Source organism: Chiloscyllium punctatum, chromosome 18 (assembly GCF_047496795.1).
Source record: "Chiloscyllium punctatum isolate Juve2018m chromosome 18, sChiPun1.3, whole genome shotgun sequence".
Taxonomy (NCBI): domain Eukaryota; kingdom Metazoa; phylum Chordata; class Chondrichthyes; order Orectolobiformes; family Hemiscylliidae; genus Chiloscyllium; species Chiloscyllium punctatum.
The window spans coordinates 40,855,339-40,876,218 of record NC_092756.1 but is presented as its reverse complement, the minus strand read 5'-3'; the positions used below and the strand labels follow the sequence as shown (position 1 = coordinate 40,876,218).

General features: G+C 38.8%; 1 long non-coding RNA gene and 5 other non-coding genes across 6 annotated transcripts in view; all 6 read left to right on the top strand.

Moving 5' to 3' along the window:
• The window catches only part of LOC140489145 (uncharacterized), a 323,165-nt gene that overhangs the window by 225,352 nt on the left and 76,933 nt on the right, over nt 1-20,880 (top strand). The window lies entirely within an intron of this gene.
• trnav-uac (transfer RNA valine (anticodon UAC)) lies at nt 82-154 on the top strand. The gene has a single exon. It is a non-coding gene; the product is annotated as a tRNA-Val (tRNA).
• Nucleotides 1,813-1,894, top strand: trnal-aag (transfer RNA leucine (anticodon AAG)). Its single transcript has one exon. It is a non-coding gene; the product is annotated as a tRNA-Leu (tRNA).
• Nucleotides 3,021-3,093, top strand: trnav-uac (transfer RNA valine (anticodon UAC)). The gene has a single exon. It is a non-coding gene; the product is annotated as a tRNA-Val (tRNA).
• Nucleotides 4,757-4,838, top strand: trnal-aag (transfer RNA leucine (anticodon AAG)). Its single transcript has one exon. It is a non-coding gene; the product is annotated as a tRNA-Leu (tRNA).
• On the top strand, nt 5,977-6,049 carry trnav-uac (transfer RNA valine (anticodon UAC)). The gene has a single exon. It is a non-coding gene; the product is annotated as a tRNA-Val (tRNA).

Genomic DNA, 20,880 nt, shown 5'->3' with positions numbered 1-20,880 from the left:
GAAACAGAAAGGTGAAAGGTAGAATGGCTTCAACTTTCAGTGCTGGATGCCACTGAGCTGCAGCGGGGGCGACCGAGGCCTGTTTCTGTAGTGTAGTGGTCATCACGTTCGCCTTACACGCGAAAGGTCCCCAGTTCGAAACTGGGCAGAAACTGCTTTGCTCTTCAACTGCAGCCTTTGACATCGACAAGAACGGAGCTGTCTTGCTTGCTTTCCCATGTGCAAACCTGCCTTCGAGTTTGCTTGAACAAATCTTCTCTCGTAATGCAATGCAATTCCATTTAATTACTGTGCAAAGCATTGTAAAGTTTTTCTCCAACCTGTTTCTGATCATATGCCATTCTGTTTGAGAGTGTAGTTACCCCCTTCTGATCCTTCCACGAAAAGCATTACCGCATTCGCATTCCTTGCGCAGGCGGCCCGGTTCAAAGACAGGGAAGAAGCTGATGTGCTGGTGTCACAGTGCACCACGGATTCCTCAACTAGTCTGTCTGTCAAATGTATCCCAAAGTCGTCTCTGAAAGACCTCATTTGGAAGGTGTCTGTCGTTATTCAACGTGCGAGAATTGGCACCAGAGGTCCTGAATCATGTTTTGGAGCAGTTCGCACGTTAGTGGCTCATTCAATCAGCAACAGCAATGAAAGAAATTACACTCTCAGAGGAACCTCTGGACCTGTGCTTTCATAGCGTCGCTAGTATTAAGGTGCGCCCCGAGATCTAAGCCACGTTGGAACTGAAACGGAGGAATCGACAGAGAGGCGACAGAATGACATCGCATCCATTTGGTTTTCTTTAAATCACTGACGAGCAGGAAAATGGAAACGGGGAGGGCGAGTGGGGAAGTGAGGCAGTTGCAGTTCTGGAGAACGTCCTTCTTTGTGATTCACTCAGCAACCAGAGACGTGACGGTGACTCAGGCGTGAGAGCTCTTCACATCGTGAACAAAAAGCAATCAAGGGCAGTTTGCACCTCTTCTGGAGTGGGGGTGGGGTGAGGTAATTACCTTTTGACTTCTGTTCCTATGTTCAGAAACTGCCTTTTGGATTGAGGTGAACAGAAACTGCATTTCTAAAAAGCACCATGGAACTTGTTAAACTTTATTGAGTCGTTTTTCTCATCGATTCCCACACAGGTTTCCAACTCTTTTGGTATCGATGAGGCTCATGTCCAGGTGTGATAATCGCTGCAGCAAAATGCACGGTTAAGGTAAAAGGCAAGGAAAGTGACATCTCGAACCGGCCCCGAGGTCAGACCGTCCTCACAATGTAATCTGTCGTTCTCGGATTGTAATGCTACCTCCGGTTTTAGGGTGGAACATTCTTTGGGAACCTTATTCTGCAAAACAGACACAGTGACTGAAACTATGCTGCACGGTATGATTTGGGACACGGCCTGCTCAGCTTTGTGCATTTTCCCTGTAGTCCGGTGTGTTTCATGTTCCGTGTAAACGTGTAAGTTGTCCTGTTTCGAGCAATGGGTGAAATCATTTAGCAAAGCAAGAATCGAAATTGCAGTAATGTCAAGTAGCTCATGGTAATTTGACCCAAACATAACCGATCATATATTCTCACGCACTCACAGATACATTTGTAGCTGAATCCAGTCTGAGAAGATAGACTCGGTTTACCAGTGATTTTTGTCTGGATTGATGGGCTATCGTTCTCTGCTGAGAAATTGATATTGTAGACGGGCACATCCCAGCAGCTGTGCGAGTCGGAGAGGGATCATGGAACACTTTTCACGTGAGTTTGCATCTGTTGTTATGCAGGAACACAATTGGAAGTGCAAGAAAATGGACTCCCGAACGTGCGGGTAGTGTGGCCGAGCGGTCTAAGGCGCTGGATTAAGGCTCCAGTCTCGACAGAGGCGTGGGTTCGAATCCCACCGCCGCCGTTTCTGCTGAACAGCTCCAACGGAACAGCTGGTTTAAATGCTGCCTCATTTCTGTTTAAAACACAAGAAAAATGAGTTTGCTTCCCGGGGAATTGACTGCGGTGTGGTAAAGTGCCGAATTTTCCAAAGTGTCTGTGCTGTCGTGATCGTGTTCGCTTCCCGCACGGAAAATCGCCAGCAGCTCTACTGTTGCTTTCTTTTCCAGGCAAGTCGAGCTTTTACTCGAACCGAATGGAGACTGTTATTTCATCGTTGTTGCGAAACAGACTCCTCCGGTGACTCGACTCGTCGTTATTTGGTTTTCTGGCCAATGAGAAAATCGTTCCAATGTATTTCGATGTCACATGTTATTGAATTTCTCCCACTACAGTCATTTCCGTCCTGGAGTCATCGGAAGGGAAAGGTAATCTAATCGAGACTGTGTTTGGTGAAATTCACTTTTTATGGCCCATTCTTATTATGTTCTTTGTTTGTCTCTTTGCAGCATTGTCTGGGAAGTGGTGGTGCACTCAGGCTCCAGTATGTTTGAAAGAGTAGTTTGGAATTGCCCTGTTGTTAGTTGTGTGATTACTTTATGGCTCATGCCCCCGGACTGTCTCACATTTAGCATTCATGCTCGCTGTGTCTGAAAATGCATTTGGCTTTCCAGTTTTGTTTGTGTTCCGTGTTAAATGTTTTCTGTTTTGCGATTCGCTCAATACATTACGAATTAACAGGGTTTCTGAGGTAACTTCCAGCTGCAAAAATCCTCAACTGAGAATCTGGGAAACTTTCACGGAGTATGGTCAGTCGGAGCAAAAGTAAGGAAGTCGTTCGTTTCTGCAGTGTTTCACAATGCTACCTTTCCCGTGAGCAGTCGAACAGACGAAATGATTTTGCCACAGACTGCGACGGTAAGCTCCCCAAAAACGTAATTCTTTTAAGCAGGTATAAGCAACACAACGTTATTGGGGTACACCGCGTGGAAACAGACACTTCGGTGTATCTCGTCCATTCTCACCACATCGCCAAAATTAAACAAGTCCCATTAAACAACGAGCTAACGGAAACAGAAAGGTGAAAGGTAGAATGGCTTCAACTTTCAGTGCTGGATGCCACTGAGCTGCAGCGGGGGCGACCGAGGCATGTTTCTGTAGTGTAGTGGTCATCACGTTCGCCTTACACGCGAAAGGTCCCCAGTTCGAAACTGGGCAGAAACTGCTTTGCTCTTCAACTGCAGCCTTTGACATCGACAAGAACGGAGCTGTCTTGCTTGCTTTCCCATGTGCAAACCTGCCTTCGAGTTTGCTTGAACAAATCTTCTCTCGTAATGCAATGCAATGCAATTCCATTTAATTACTGTGCAAAGCATTGTAAAGTTTTTCTCCAACCTGTTTCTGATCATATGCCATTCTGTTTGAGAGTGTAGTTACCCCCTTCTGATCCTTCCACGAAAAGCATTACCGCATTCGCATTCCTTGCGCAGGCGGCCCGGTTCAAAGACAGGGAAGAAGCTGATGTGCTGGTGTCACAGTGCACCACGGATTCCTCAACTAGTCTGTCTGTCAAATGTATCCCAAAGTCGTCTCTGAAAGACCTCATTTGGAAGGTGTCTGTCGTTATTCAACGTGCGAGAATTGGCACCAGAGGTCCTGAATCATGTTTTGGAGCAGTTCGCACGTTAGTGGCTCATTCAATCAGCAACAGCAATGAAAGAAATTACACTCTCAGAGGAACCTCTGGACCTGTGCTTTCATAGCGTCGCTAGTATTAAGGTGCGCCCCGAGATCTAAGCCACGTTGGAACTGAAACGGAGGAATCGACAGAGAGGCGACAGAATGACATCGCATCCATTTGGTTTTCTTTAAATCACTGACGAGCAGGAAAATGGAAACGGGGAGGGCGAGTGGGGAAGTGAGGCAGTTGCAGTTCTGGAGAACGTCCTTCTTTGTGATTCACTCAGCAACCAGAGACGTGACGGTGACTCAGGCGTGAGAGCTCTTCACATCGTGAACAAAAAGCAATCAAGGGCAGTTTGCACCTCTTCTGGAGTGGGTGTGGGGTGAGGTAATTACCTTTTGACTTCTGTTCCTATGTTCAGAAACTGCCTTTTGGATTGAGGTGAACAGAAACTGCATTTCTAAAAAGCACCATGGAACTTGTTAAACTTTATTGAGTCGTTTTTCTCATCGATTCCCACACAGGTTTCCAACTCTTTTGGTATCGATGAGGCTCATGTCCAGGTGTGATAATCGCTGCAGCAAATTGCACGGTTAAGGTAAAAGGCAAGGAAAGTGACATCTCGAACCGGCCCCGAGGTCAGACCGTCCTCACAATGTAATCTGTCGTTCTCGGATTGTAATGCTACCTCCGGTTTTAGGGTGGAACATTCTTTGGGAACCTTATTCTGCAAAACAGACACAGTGACTGAAACTATGCTGCACGGTATGATTTGGGACACGGCCTGCTCAGCTTTGTGCATTTTCCCTGTAGTCCGGTGTGTTTCATGTTCCGTGTAAACGTGTAAGTTGTCCTGTTTCGAGCAATGGGTGAAATCATTTAGCAAAGCAAGAATCGAAATTGCAGTAATGTCAAGTAGCTCATGGTAATTTGACCCAATCATAACCGATCATATATTCTCACGCACTCACAGATACATTTGTAGCTGAATCCAGTCTGAGAAGTTAGACTCGGTTTACCAGTGATTTTTGTCTGGATTGATGGGCTATCGTTCTCTGCTGAGAAATTGATATTGTAGACGGGCACATCCCAGCAGCTGTGCGAGTCGGAGAGGGATCATGGAACACTTTTCACGTGAGTTTGCATCTGTTGTTATGCAGGAACACAATTGGAAGTGCAAGAAAATGGACTCCCGGACGTGCGGGTAGTGTGGCCGAGCGGTCTAAGGCGCTGGATTAAGGCTCCAGTCTCGACAGAGGCGTGGGTTCGAATCCCACCGCCGCCGTTTCTGCTGAACAGCTCCAGCGGTACAGCTGGTTTAAATGCTGCTTCAATCCCTGCCTCATTTCTGTTTAAAACACAAGAAAAATGAGTTTGCTTCCCGGGGAATTGACTGCGGTGTTGTAAAGTGCCGAATTTTCCAAAGTGTCTGTGCTGTCGTGATCGTGTTCGCTTCCCGCACGGAAAATCGCCAGCAGCTCTACTGTTGCTTTCTGTTCCAGGCAAGTCGAGCTTTTACTCGAACCGAATGGAGACTGTTATTTCATCGTTGTTGCGAAACAGACTCCTCCGGTGACTCGACTCGTCGTTATTTGGTTTTCTGGCCAATGAGAAAATCGTTCCAATGTATTTCGATGTCACATGTTATTGAATTTCTCCCACTACAGTCATTTCCGTCCTGGAGTCATCGGAAGGGAAAGGTAATCTAATCGAGACTGTGTTTGGTGAAATTCACTTTTTATGGCCCATTCTTATTATGTTCTTTGTTTGTCTCTTTGCAGCATTGTCTGGGAAGTGGTGGTGCACTCAGGCTCCAGTATGTTTGAAAGAGTAGTTTGGAATTGCCCTGTTGTTAGTTGTGTGATTACTTTATGGCTCATGCCCCCGGACTGTCTCACATTTAGCATTCATGCTCGCTGTGTCTGAAAATGCATTTGGTTTTCCAGTTTTGTTTGTGTTCCGTGTTAAATGCTTTCTGTTTTGCGATTCGCTCAATACATTACGAATTAACAGGGTTTCTGAGGTAACTTCCAGCTGCAAAAATCCTCAACTGAGAATCTGGGAAACTTTCACGGAGTATGGTCAGTCGGAGCAAAAGTAAGGAAGTCGTTCGTTTCTGCAGTGTTTCACAATGCTACCTTTCCCGTGAGCAGTCGAACAGACGAAATGATTTTGCCACAGACTGCGACGGTAAGCTCCGCAAAAACGTAATTCTTTAAAGCAGGTGTAAGCAACACAACGTTATTGGGGTACACCGCGTGGAAACAGACACTTCGGTGTATCTCGTCCATGCTCACCACATCGCCAAAATTAAACAAGTCCCATTAAACAACGAGCTAACGGAAACAGAAAGGTGAAAGGTAGAATGGCTTCAACTTTCAGTGCTGGATGCCACTGAGCTGCAGCGGGGGCGACCGAGTCTTGTTTCTGTAGTGTAGTGGTCATCACGTTCGCCTTACACGCGAAAGGTCCCCAGTTCGAAACTGGGCAGAAACTGCTTTGCTCTTCAACTGCAGCCTTTGACATCGACAAGAACGGAGCTGTCTTGCTTGCTTTCCCATGTGCAAACCTGCCTTCGAGTTTGCTTGAACAAATCTTCTCTCGTAATGCAATGCAATTCCATTTAATTACTGTGCAAAGCATTGTAAAGTTTTTCTCCAACCTGTTTCTGATCATATGCCATTCTGTTTGAGAGTGTAGTTACCCCCTTCTGATCCTTCCACGAAAAGCATTACCGCATTCGCATTCCTTGCGCAGGCGGCCCGGTTCAAAGACAGGGAAGAAGCTGATGTGCTGGTGTCACAGTGCACCACGGATTCCTCAACTAGTCTGTCTGTCAAATGTATCCCAAAGTCGTCTCTGAAAGACCTCATTTGGAAGTTGTCTGTCGTTATTCAACGTGCGAGAATTGGCACCAGAGGTCCTGAATCATGTTTTGGAGCAGTTCGCACGTTAGTGGCTCATTCAATCAGCAACAGCAATGAAAGAAATTACACTCTCAGAGGAACCTCTGGACCTGTGCTTTCATAGCGTCGCTCGTATTAAGGTGCGCCCCGAGAACTAAGCCACGTTGGAACTGAAACGGAGGAATCGACAGAGAGGCGACAGAATGACATCGCATCCAATTTATTTTTCTTTAAATCACTGACGAGCAGGAAAATGGAAACGGGGAGGGCGAGTGGGGAAGTGAGGCAGTTGCAGATCTGGAGAAAGTCCTTCTTTGTGATTCACTCAGCAACCAGAGACGTGACGGTGACTCAGGCGTGAGAGCTCTTCACATCGTGAACAAAAAGCAATCAAGGGCAGTTTGCACCTCTTCTGGAGTGGGGGTGGGGTGAGGTAATTACCTTTTGACTTCTGTTCCTATGTTCAGAAACTGCCTTTTGGATTGAGGTGAACAGAAACTGCATTTCTAAAAAGCACCATGGAACTTGTTAAACTTTATTGAGTCGCTTTTTTTCATCGATTCACACACAGGTTTCCAACTCTTTTGGTATCGATGAGGCTCATGTCCAGGTGTGATAATCGCTGCAGCAAATTGCACGGTTAAGGTAAAAGGCAAGGAAAGTGACATCTCGAACTGGCCCCGAGGTCAGACCGTCCTCACAATGTAATCTGTCGTTCTCGGATTGTAATGCTACCTCCGGTTTTAGGGTGGAACATTCTTTGGGAACCGTATTCTGCAAAACAGAACCAGTGACTGAAACTATGCTGCACGGTATGATTTGGGACACGGCCTGCTCAGCTTTTGCATTTTCCCTGTAGTCCGGTGTGTTTCATGTTCCGTGTAAACGTGAAAGTTGTCCTGTTTCGAGCAATGGGTGAAATCATTTAGCAAAGCAAGAATCGAAATTGCAGTAATGTCAAGTAGCTCATGGTAATTTGACCCAAACATAACCGATCATATATTCTCACGCACTCACAGATACATTTGTAGCTGAATCCAGTCTGAGAAGATAGACTCGGTTTACCAGTGATTTTTGTCTGGATTGATGGGCTATCGTTCTCTGCTGAGAAATTGATATTGTAGACGGGCACATCCCAGCAGCTGTGCGAGTCGGAGAGGGATCATGGAACCCTTTTCACGTGAGTTTGCATCTGTTGTTATGCAGGAACACAATTGGAAGTGCAAGAAAATGGACTCTCGGACGTGCTGGTAGTGTGGCCGAGCGGTCTAAGCTGCTGGATTAAGGCTCCAGTCTCGACAGAGGCATGGGTTCGAAACTGGGCAGAAACTGCTTTGCTCTTCAACTGCAGCCTTTGACATCGACAAGAACGGAGCTTTCTTGCTTGATTTCCCAACTTCAAACCTGCCTTCGAGTTTGCTTGAACAAATCTTCTCTCGTAGTGAAATGAAATGCAATTCCATTTACCTACAGTGCAAAGCATTGCAAAGTTTTTCTCCAACCTGGTTCTGATCATCTGCCATTCTGTTTTAGAGTGTAGTTCCCCCCTTCTGATCCTTCCACGAAAAGCATTCCCGCATTCGCATTCCTTGCGCAAGCGGCCCGGTTCAAAGACAGGGAAGAAGGTGATGTGCTGGTGTCACAGTGCAACACGGATTCCTGAACTAGTCTGTCTGTCAAATGTATCGCAAAGTCGTCTCTGAAAGACCTCATTTGGCAGGTGTCTGTCGTTGTTCAACGTGCGAGAATTGGCACCAGATGTCCTGAATCATGTTTTGGAGCAGTTCGCACGTTCGTGGCTCATTCAATCAGCAACAGCAATGAAAGAAATTACACTCTCAGAGGGACCTTTGGGCTTTCACCAGAGCTGCACCTGCTTCACTTCCCCACTCGCCCTCCCCGATTACATTTTCCTGCTCGTCAGTGATTTAAAGAAAACCAAATGGATGTGATGTCATTCTGTCGCCTCTCTGTCGATTCCTCGGTTTCAGTTCCAACATGGCTTAGATCTCGGGGCCCACCCTAACTCTAGCGACGCCACGAAAGCAACCCTGTTTCCCTCAGTGTAATAACAGGCCAATTGTTTGAAAAAAATGACCCTCCGAAGAGTAACCCACCCAAACACATTTCCCGATCATATTTCTTCAAATTTATTGCTGACTGATGCACATATCCCTGAACACATTGTGCGATTTAGCATGGCCAGCTCACCTAACCTGCACATGTGGGATTGTGGGAGGACACCACAGCAAAGTCACATAGACATGGGGAGAACGTGCAAAGTCCCCACAGTCACCCGAGGACAGAATCAAACCAATGTCCCTGGCGCTGTGAGGCAGCATTGCTACCCACTGAGGTACCATGTAATCTTATGCAATAAGTAAAATCAGTGAATATACGAGAAAAACAAGTTTCAAATGGACACTCTCCGACATTGTCAAAGCATGTCAATCTTACATTCAATACGAATCGGTGTATTGAAAACAAAAAAAGTCCCTGAAATTCATGAATTAACAATAATTAAAAATTTAATTTAATCAAAGGTCATAACAATATTTAGACGAATTGCAATTTTTAATGACAAATGTAAGTAATTAGCTGACTAATGAATAATTGGAAGTGGCATATATTTACATAATGCCGAAGAAAACGACTTGTTTTTCCCCTTGTTACACAGCAGAATAACAGTGTGTGTGTGTGTGTGTGTGTGTGTGTGTGTGTGTGTGTGTGTGTGTGTGTGTGTGTGTGTGTGTGTGTGTGTGTGTTCGAAATGTTTGAATCAAGCTCTTTCTAACAAAATAAATGATGACTTACGATCACTCCGCCTTGTCACTTTTAAAACCACAACATTCTCAAATATTTTCCAGGAATTTACAACCAGAAGAACTAGTTAATTTCTTTTCATTGGAACCCAAAGAGAATAAGTAGCGGACACTGTGAATTAGTGAGTCAATGCAAGAATTCAACTGAAGACAACATCCCTTCTTTCCAAAATGTTCAAAATTTAAAAAATCAAAATTTATTGCCATTGTTGAATGAAAGAATAGAGATGCAAATTCTACATTTGATTTTGTTGCATGAAACATCCGTAAGTCGAATTATGATTAGAAACACAATAATTGTGAGCATTGAAGTCAAATATAATTAATTGAATTCAACTATGTTTCAACAGGTAAAATAAAAATTGATATTTACAATGATTGAGAGATTGTGCACTGCAATATCTTTACAGTGGTTAATATACTGTTCCGTAAATCCACATTTGCGCAATCTACTGGATTGAATAATTATTATTTTTATTCTAAATCAGCAACAATTGTATTATCAAAGTCTGTCAATGCATTCAAGAATAATGAAAAATCTCTTTTTGCAAGTGATTGGGCAATGTCTGGAAATGAACTGGAATTAATTCAGTGAAAAGTAATTACATTTTCCTGAATTTTAAGGCTGATATTACCGTGATCATTCAAATGAGCAAACATCAGATATTTGCAATGACTGGATGGGAATTCATTGGTTCCTTTGTGGGGTAGGTGACCTGAAAAATAAAGGCATTTTCATACTGTACTATTAGTACTCAGAAATAATGGATTAAATGAAAATGTGAATCTCACTATACTTGTTCAGAAGACTTTTTTTTATAAATAATTGTGCCATTATTATAATGGCAATGACTTGATAATGAATGCGCTTTTGAAGAATTAAAATGATTCAATATTTCAAAAGCACTTGTTGTGAGGGGGATATGCCAGACCATGCGGTTGTGCGGGAGTACAATTAGATTAGATTAGATTACTTACAGTGTGGAAACAGGCCCTTCGGCCCAACAAGTCCACACCGCCCCACCGAAGCGTAACCCACCCATACCCCTACATCTACATTTACACCTTACCTAACACTATGGGCAATGTAGCATGGCCAATTCACCTGGCCTGCACATCTTTGTGACTGTGGGAGGAAACCAGAGCACCCGGAGGGGACCCACGCAGACACGGGGAGAACATGCAAACTCCACACAGTCAGTCGCCTGAGGCCACCGTGCCGCCCACGTTGATTGGATATTTATTAAGATCAATAAACTGAGGAATAAAACATTGTACCTAGCTTTATGGATTGAAGAAAAATGAGCCATTCGGTGATAATTGAGCGAAATTCTTCTTTTTTAAAGTAAAAAATATACGTAATACAAGAATTGTGAATTTCCATACACCGGATTCCTTGTAGAGATATGTTACATCAATTTATATGATCAATATTATGATCAATGTTTAAAGATTTGTGTCAGAATTAGGAAGAGAATTCGTAAGTCATGAAAGTGAGCTTGAAACTGAACAATGTAGTCAATGACATGTGGCGTATATGTGATTTTAATAATATTGTCATTTTTGGACAATGATGAAAAATGTTGGAATAGAAATGCCAAAAAAATCAACATGGTCAAAGCAGTTCTTTTCTTACAATGAAATGAAAACAATAATCATTTTGTAGCATGCATGATTTGAAATAGAAGTTTTTTTAATGTGACATATACAGTGAAGACTAACCCTTTTGTAAAAATGTAGGAACTTCACAAATTTAAAGTGCAGTATTTGTTCAATTTGTAATAAAAATGGTTATAATTTCAATTTTCTCTTGTATACACACACAACAAAAAAGGAGTTTAAAGATTGTTAGATTGACAAAAATTTTCCTTCCCAACGTTATTGTAGTACAGTCAATATCCGTGATAAAGTAGAATTATTGGTTTAAACAATATAAATCAACATTAACGACTGAACTGAAATATAACACATCAATTGCATTAACTGCATAGAATAGTAAATAAATGCTTACTGTTGTCATTTTCCCAGGAACAATAAGATACTTACTCAGGTTATTCCACTGAATAGTAATCAGCTGAATATCTTTGTGTCGCTTTATGTGCACTGTTTTGTGTGAACATTGATTTCAATATACTTAGATATTTATATGAATTAGGAACTGACTGATAACTGGGTGTGAAACTTCTTATTTAAGATTAGACAATTTTTAGGATTCACTAGGTTTGCTGAACAAAACACAGTTAAGTCATCATGCAATAAACTGGATCAGAGAGAAATATGCAAATTCAATTTCAAATGGATGCACCCGGATATTTTCACAACATTTCAATCTTACATTCAATATAAATAGATGAATGGAAAACTAAAAACAAATTTCAGACAACTCATAAACAGATCAATAACTAAAAATTGATATATAGTAGGAAGTGGCATTTGTTTATTTAACTGAAGAAGAACTTGATTTTTTTCTCATGTTTATACCTTTGAAGCATCAACTTCAATGTGCAGTCTGAACTCAGCTCTTCAGAAAAAAAGAAAATCAAGGAATATCTGTACTTTTCTTATTTCATCTTTGTGAGTGCAACATTATCAAATATTTTGCAAAGAATATTGATTGAGTGGAATTAGATACATTCTGTTCTTTGCGGACTGAAGAAAATATATAGCAGGTACTGTGATTATTGGAATGAACAACAAATGAAAACATATCCAATGTTGAATTGAAAGGCAATTCATTCGATTCTTAGATATTTTCTTTTCAACATTCAGAGCTGCTCTGGCACAGCTCTGTGCAAGGTGGGAATTGAAATTGTACCCTCTGGTCTGGTAACAGACACACGACCAGAGTTGCACAATATTCCTGCATAACATTCCCAACCAGGCTGGGCAGGGCTGAAAACTAATCATATGTTTATTGTGACAATTGGATTGGAATTAAATGGTTGGATACTGAAAATTCAGTTGTAATTTACAATAACGATGGGAGTTAACAAATGTCTTAATTAAACATGATTTTTATGATCACTTGTGGAACGACAACTTGACAGAATTGTGTGATTACTGTGCATTATAAATAAAAATGAATACAATTATTCTACATGTTCATAAGTTTCTCATTTTCTGAAATGCAAATTAAAATCTTTTTGTTCTACACATAAATTGGAACAAAATGATGAATTGGTCAGTCAATGTGCCTATTCAGCTGAAGAATACTTTCATTCTTTCTGAAAATGTACGATTTCTAAGAAGTCACCATTTCCTGTGATTGTTTAATGAAATAAGATAGATGCCAACCCTTTTTTGTGTGCTTCAAAAAATTAATGGGGAGTTAAATGATTTTGCACATGAAAAATATTCAATTGTTCTTGTGATTAAAAACACAATAAATGTTAACATTAAAATGATATCCAATCAAATCAATTCAAAAGAGTTTCCAAGTTTAAAATGAAAAGCAATATTCAGAATGATTGAGTGATTGTACAGTGCAATGTCCTTGCATTAGTTATTATATGAAAACATAGTTCCACATGTACACCCCTTACCGAATTGAAGAATTATTAGGTATTGGCAACAAATCGATTTGAAAACTTTTATTAATAAATTTAAGAATAATGAGGTATCTCCTCTTCCTATTCCACTGAGTAATGTTCAGAAATGAATAGAAATATTGCAGTGCAAAGTAACTGGTGTTCTCTGAATTTCAATGGCGGAGAAGACTGTGATCTTTCAAATGAGCAAAAATCAGATATTTACAAATGATGTTGCAATGGCAATTATTGGTCTTTTGTGGGTGTATTGGCCTGATCAAACAGATTTTAATATTGTAGCACTCACTCTCAGAAATAATCAAGATATTAAAGGCACATTGTAGTTGTTATAAAGCGTAGGTTAAAGTATTGCGTAATTATTGCAATTGATCATTGTTTCTAAAATCCTGATAGATAAATTGACTTAATATTTTGAATGCACTTTGCTCTGATGTCGATTGTATATTCATTAAGATTAATAAACTGAAAATATTTTATAAAACGTGGCTTTAATAATTAAAAAATCTCAGCAACAATTGAACATAGTTCAACTTTATTTTGGTCAGTTCATGTCTATTTTATAAATGTAACTTTAATCATGATAAATGTTTAGATAAATGTCAGAACTAGGAAGAAAATAATTAGGCCGGGAAAGTGAGTATTATTATGAACAAAACATCGAGTTAATGACATTTGGTCCAGGAAGTCATTTTGTCGCAAATGAGTAATAATTTTGTGATTATTGTTCATTGACAACTAATGTTGGAAGAAAATAAAACTACCTCAAAATGAAAGTAAAATAAATATCATTTTGGAGGTCACATGTTTTGAAAAACGGAAATTGCCAGTTAATGTGACATTTGAGCTGAAGAATCGTCCTTCATCCACGCCCCCCCCCCCCACGTGTAGTCTTTTCAATAAATTTAAATTTAGTATAAGTTGAACTAAATAACAAATGGATGTACCTACATTGTTTTCTTGCACACACAAAAAGTTCAAAAAATAACATGAAAATGATATCGCTCTGCAAGTAATAATTTCACAGATAATAAGTGTTTGTATTGAATTTAAATTTCACCATCGCTGTAGGAGTGATTTCCCCTGACAGGGAATGAAGACTGAGGAGATAGGCAGAACTCAGGCAAGTGGAAGATGTTTACTCATGCTGCAATCAGTTAGTGCAGAGATCATCTCCCGAGGCCAATCTAGGAAGGGAGGTCCATGACACACTGTAACGTGTACAGTAAAAAGCAGTACTTTTACAAACTTGCTGTGTTACAATATCCACATGCAATGTAGTTACAGTCCTTCCCTCCTTATACAGACACCCGATCCTGTAGAACACCTAATCTCAGATGGGCATCGCTATGGATAGCCGCAGCTTTCTATTGCTTCATGGTGTTTTACAGGTGCTATAATCTCCAGGCCTTGGGATCTCTCTGTGCGTTTTATTTCCTCAGATTACAAAATTAATTGCTGCAGTCCTTTGGGCCTCTCACTCTGCCTTATTTACGATTCTCAAGAATATGTAATTAGAAACTTTTTAAATGTTCTGAGCAACTTTAAAATAGTAAATATTTCTGACAATTAAACCCTGTCTGTTTCCATGATAGCAACTGTGGAAGTTAGCTGGGCTTTATTCTGCAGTTGGCGTTTATTCATTCACTGGGACAATTATTCTTTCATTAATGAAAATCAGGATTGGTAATTTTTCTGTATGCTGGCATTCTCTTATCATTATCTGGAATATGACTGTCTGGAATGGCATACTTATGGACTTGGAGTACGATTGTACAAAATATTCTTTTTTTTTACTTAAGACTGAAACAGACTGTTAGTCTTATTTATCTCCCCTCCACCATTTTGTGTTTTAATTTCAAGGCAGGCTAATCGGGGCATCCCTACAGCAGCAAATCAACAAGAATTTCAGCATTAAAATAAAAATCAGCATTCGCTACCATTAGGAAACAGTATCATGCAATATGCTTACGTCACTGAAACTTAATTCCACACTTAAAGCCGACTATATTGGATTTGATCAATGATTAAATATTAGATATAATTAACAATTCGTGTTAAAACTGGTCACTGTAAACTTAAAATGATTAGAAATGTCATATTACTCTCCGTAACATGTAGAATTCAACATTAATTATTGGAGTCTAAAACAATCAGACGTATCTTCATTTGTAATATTAATATTAATATTAATCCAATGATTTCTGTGAACATTCAAAGAGAAGATATCAGATATTTCCTGTCAGTGTTGGATGAGCAATTATTGCTTGGTTTGTGGTTGTGTTGACTTGGAATAAAAGATCCATTTTTCTTTGTAAAATTGGCACTGCGAAATAATGATTTAAATTGAAATGTGAATCTCATGATATTTGTTACAAAACCTGAACTGAATTACTGTGTGACTGTTGGACTAACAATGAATTGGTAATCTATTTTAGAACGCTGACACATTAAGTGATTCAATATTTCCGAACGAAGTTTGCTGTGATTTTGATTACATAATAATTCGTATCAGTGAACTAGAATTAGAATGCTGACATGATGTTTTGGAAAATACATTCGATATGCTGTCATTATTGATCATTCAACATTCTCAGAATGTCCTGCAATCTGTACTTGGTGTCTCAGCTTTTCTTCTGTAGAAATAAAATATATAACCCATGCAACTTTTCATGTCATCAATATTCAGACATTTATGTCAGCATTACAAAGAAAATAAATCGACAAGGAACATGGGTATCATCGCAAAAAACGGTCAACAGCATTTATAGAGGAAATTTTTAAACATGGCCTCTGAGTGAATACATGAAAAAGTTTAATGGGGATCTGTTACAATGTACTGAGACGCAATTGCATTGTTATCATGATGACTGGGGGGAACCTATCAGAAAACTCGCCTATATTTAAAAACATGTTACTATCAGCATCCTTAGTCGCAAATAATGAAGTCTGATTAATGGTGTGGGAAAGATGTGTGTAAATTATAAGAAGGTATCTGTTGCATATATTTGGGATGGTGTGAAAGTGTGATGTTTGCTGTGGTTATTCATCTTGAGAACAATACAATACTGACAAAAAGTTTTGCACTGGACAGTAATTAGATGGCCTTGAATCCCATCGTGTGGCTTTATGTGCAGTGATTATTTATATTTCAAGAGCTTTGAGATATTTTCTATGATTTGTAAAATGATTAATAATTTTGTGACAAACATCCACATGTGGTTATGAGCTGGATTTTAAAAATCCATTGTGTTGGTGTGAAAACCCTTCATTATTGACATTTCCAAGATAAGTGTATAATGCTCAGGTAGTGGCTGGAAGTCAAGGTGTAAGAAAATCTGATTGATCTTGGAGATGATTGATTCTAGCTGCTGTTTGATTGAGTTTGATTGATTTTGTATTTGTCCCGATTTCTCTGCCTGTAGGTGAATTTAGAACATCCAATTTCTGTCCAAGGGTCACTTCACATTACTGAAGACTTAAAATATAATTCATATATTGTGATAACAATGAGTTTTCAATTAAAGTTTGTGTTTTAATAAACAAAACGATTTCTTGTTTTCCGGGAATTTACACTGACATTGATTAGATATTTATTAAGACAGATAAACTGAGAATTATAATCTAGTTGCAGGATTGTTGAATTGTTAAACCGCAGACTTAAGTGTTTTACTTTTTGAAAGATTTGGAGGCGCCAGTGTTGGACTGGGCCGTACAAAGTTAAAAATCAAACACCGGCAGGTTATTAACCAACATGTTTATTTTGAAGAACTAGATTTCAGAGCGCTGCTCGTTCATCAGGTGGTTGAAGGAGCAGCGCTCCGAAAGCCAGTGCTTCCAAATAAACATATTGGACTATACCCTGGTGTTGTGTGATTTTTAACTTTGTTTTTTGGAAGGAATGTTTTCTTTATTCAAATATACAGGCTGTTCAAGAATTCTATCTCGCCTTTCATGATTTTCTTTTAGAGACCACTCATGTATAATTCATACAATTTTCACTGTAATCAGTATTTCGAATTTCCATCAGATCTAAGATGAAAATGAAGACCAAATAATGGTAATTCCATGAATGGAAAGCACAATAAATTCACTTTACAGAGGCAAGATTCAAATTTGATCTGAATAAGCAAATAAACATTCTGAATGGAAAATATCTGAAAATGTTTACATTTAATTTGGAACGAAGTCAAATTACTTCTTTTTGAAATACATGGCCTGATAACCTGTTTGAAAACATGAACAAATCAGGACTATCAACATGTCTTGCTGTCAGTGTCCTCGGCCAATTGTCATAAAGAATAAATACCACTTTCAGCAACAAGTATCATGTGTAATAACTGAACTGAAAAGTAAGAGGATAGCTCTTGTATTTATTCGCAAGAATGATAACCAGATGTTTACTGGGGTTATTGCACTCAGTAACAATAAGATCAAGACCAATGGCTATTAGAATCATTGGCCACTCGTAATGAAGAATAAACACTGCTTTGAGCAACAAGTATCACGGATAATTACTGAACAGAAATTTCAGAGGACACCCATTCTACTTATTGGAGGGAATGATGACCAGATGCTTACTGTGATGATTAATCTCAGGAACAATAAGACAATTACTCAGATGATTTCCTGAGCAGCAATTAAATAGTCATGAAGATCATTGTGTGGCTTTATGTATCGTGCTTTGTGTGAGCATTGATTTCAATAACATTCTGATAGTACACAAGTGTGCAGCTGAGGTGAGTTGGCCATGCTAAATTGCTCATCATGTTCATGGATGTTTAGGTTAGGTGCATTAGTTTTTGTTAGTGTGGTGCTAGAAAAGCACAGCAGTTCAGGCAGCATCCGAGGAGCAGTAGAATCGACGTTTTGGGCAAAAGCCTTTCATTAGGAATACAGCCTGTATCCCTGATGAAGGGCTTTTGCCCGAATCGTCGATTTTACTGCTCCTCGGATGCTGCCTGAACTGCTGTGCTTTCCAGCACCACTCTCATCTAAACTCTGGTTTCCAGTATCTGCAGTCATTGTTTTTAACGAGGTTATGTGCATTAGTCAGAGGAAATTTCGAGTTATAGAGCAAGGGAATGTCTGGGTGTGTTCCTCTTAGGAGGTTCAGTGTGGATTGTTTGGCTAAATGGCCTGTTTCAACACTGTAGGAATTCTATGACTCTATGATCATATGATTTTGGAATAGATTGATAAGTGAGTGCTAAAGATACTACTTAAAGTCAACAAAATCTGTAAGTTTAGCAAAGTGCATTGAAGCCATCATGCATGAAGTGAGATAAGTGAGAGAGAGACAAATTAAATGTTGAAATAAAAAAACATGCCAATAGTTTCACAGCATATCAATCTTACATTCAATATGAATAGGTGAATGGAAAATAAAAACAAATTCCTGATAGTTCATGAATGACTAATAATTAGAAATTTAATTTGATTCAAGCACATACCAGTATTTAGATGAATTGCAATATTTAGTTACAAATGTAGGTGATCAACTGACCAATGAATAGCATGAAGTTGCATTTGGTTATTTTTCTGAAGAGGAATTTCGACTGTTAATATTTTCATCTTTATAATACCGGAGAATAAGAATTTATGTGCTTGAAATGTTTGAACTAGGTTCCTTTAAACAGTAAAACAAATCATGAGTATCATTTCGTAGACTCTTCCAACTTTAAGAGTGCAACATCGTCAACTATTTTTCCAAGGAATGTAGAATCAGCAGAATTAGGTGCATCATTTTATTAGTGAAAGATGTGGTGATGATTGAAATGCAGAACAGATTGAAGAATATCTAATGTTGTTTTGAAAAGCAGTTCAATCTATACTTAAATATTTTCTAATGAAATTTCCGAGCTGCTCTGACACATCTCTACTGAAGATGGGAATTGAAGTCATTCCTCCTGATCTTGTCGTAGAGGCACTGTCAGAGCTCCACAAGGACCCGTCATAATGTTACCAAACGGGAAGGGCAGGTGCATAGTCACATGCTTATGGTGGTAACACAAATGAAAATTAATCAGATGGTTCTTGTAATTATTTGAATGGGAATTAATTACGTATTTCCTGTGTGTAATGAACTGACAAAACGGTTTAGTGATTTACAGTAATGATGTAGCAAAGCAATAATGACTTTAATTACATATGAATCTAATGATTATACATGATACGAAAAAAGCTAATCATTTGATAAGTGTACACTGATGAACGAAACTCAATCAAACAAATAGTTCCATATGTTCAATGCTGTTTGTCACAGAATGAAAAGAGAATTAATATACATTTGCAACATAAATGATTAGGAAAATAAATGAATTAGTCACTCAATGCGGCTATTCATCTGAAGACAACTTCCGCTCTTTCCAGAAATGTTCAACTTCCTAAAGTTCAAAATGTACTCTGACTATTTCATGAAACAACAAAGAGATGTTTGTTCCTTTTGGTGTACTTCAAACATTCACAAAAATTTTAAATGATTTTGTTCCATGAAAAGTGATTAACTTGTATTGTGTTTATAAATACAGCAGTGTTAACATTGAAGTTAAACATAATTAAATCAATTCAACTGTTTCCACGATTAAAATAAAAATTGATATTCACAATGCACACTGCAAACTCTTTACTTTATTTAATTTATAAGCCATAATTTTGTTGTCATAACCTGAACTATATTGAGCAACGATAATAGCAACAATTGGATTGTCAAAATTATATTATTTAATTTAAGACTACTGAGAAATCTCAGTTGATTATTTAACTGAGCAATGTGGAGAAACGACCAGGAATTGATCTGATGAAAATAATTGCAGTTCTCTGAATGCTTCAGGCTGAGATTACTGCGATCATTCAAATGTGCACAATTAGATCCGCATCGAATGGGAAGTCATTGGTTCCATTATGGGATCGTTACCCTGAGCAGTAAATTGATTTATCCCTTGTCGTGTTCGTACTAAGAAACAATTGATAAAATTAAAATGCGAATCACGCTATATTTGTGATAAAGACTAACTCCTATAATTGTGCAATTATTTTCATGGCAGTGACTGGAAAATTGCGTTGTAATCTAAAAAAATAAATTGATTCAATGTTTTAAAAGCACTTTGTTGTGATGATGGTTGGATATTCATTAAGTTTGGTAAACTGAGAAATACAATATTATAGCTAGTTTTATGGATTCACAAAAATGAGCCATTCAGTGATTATTCAGCAGATTTGCTTTTGGTTCAAAAATGCAGGATTACAAGAATTACATGTTTCCATCCATTGGTTTGCTTATTGAGATGTACCTTTAATTTACAACTTTTTGTTCTTGATCAATGTTTAGATATTCATGTCAGACGTAGGAAGTAAAAAAATAGATAGTGAAAGTGCATATTGCATTGAACATAGGATACAGGGATCTTCCATAATTTTGTGATTATTGTACATCGACAAATAACTTGGGAGTAAAACTAATTAGAAATCAACATGGAAAGCAGTTTTTTTTCTTCTAACAAATCAAAAGAAATCCTTATGCGTTGCACATGGTTTGAAAACACATCAGTCACCAAAACACCAGTCAGAAATAAAATCAAGGTCATAAAAAGCATCAGTTTAAGACAATAAGACCCATATGAAGAGTATTCTGCTCAGCAGTAATTAAAGGACCTTGAATATCTTCCTGTCGTTCTTGCAGAGAAAACTCTTTCATTATTCATAAAGAGTTAATATCGTAAATATTTTGACATTTGTATCAGAACTGGAAGAAAATGAGAAGCAATTCACATGATTGTTTTCGTGAACGAAACTCAAAATAAATTAAATGTACAGTGCCACCTTTCAGTATTTTCTCTGAATAAGCCGATCAAGGTTCTTAATGCGCAAAATCAACATGTTTTCACCTACAGTTGTACTAAGCCGAAATTAAATTATTTTATTTTGCAATACTTCAACTGGAACCCTGAGTGGCAAGCTGCTACATATGTTGATGTTACCATCCTCGGTCATTTGTAATAAAGCATGGTTACTGGTTTTAGCTAAATAATTTGTGTGCAATTACTGAACCAAAA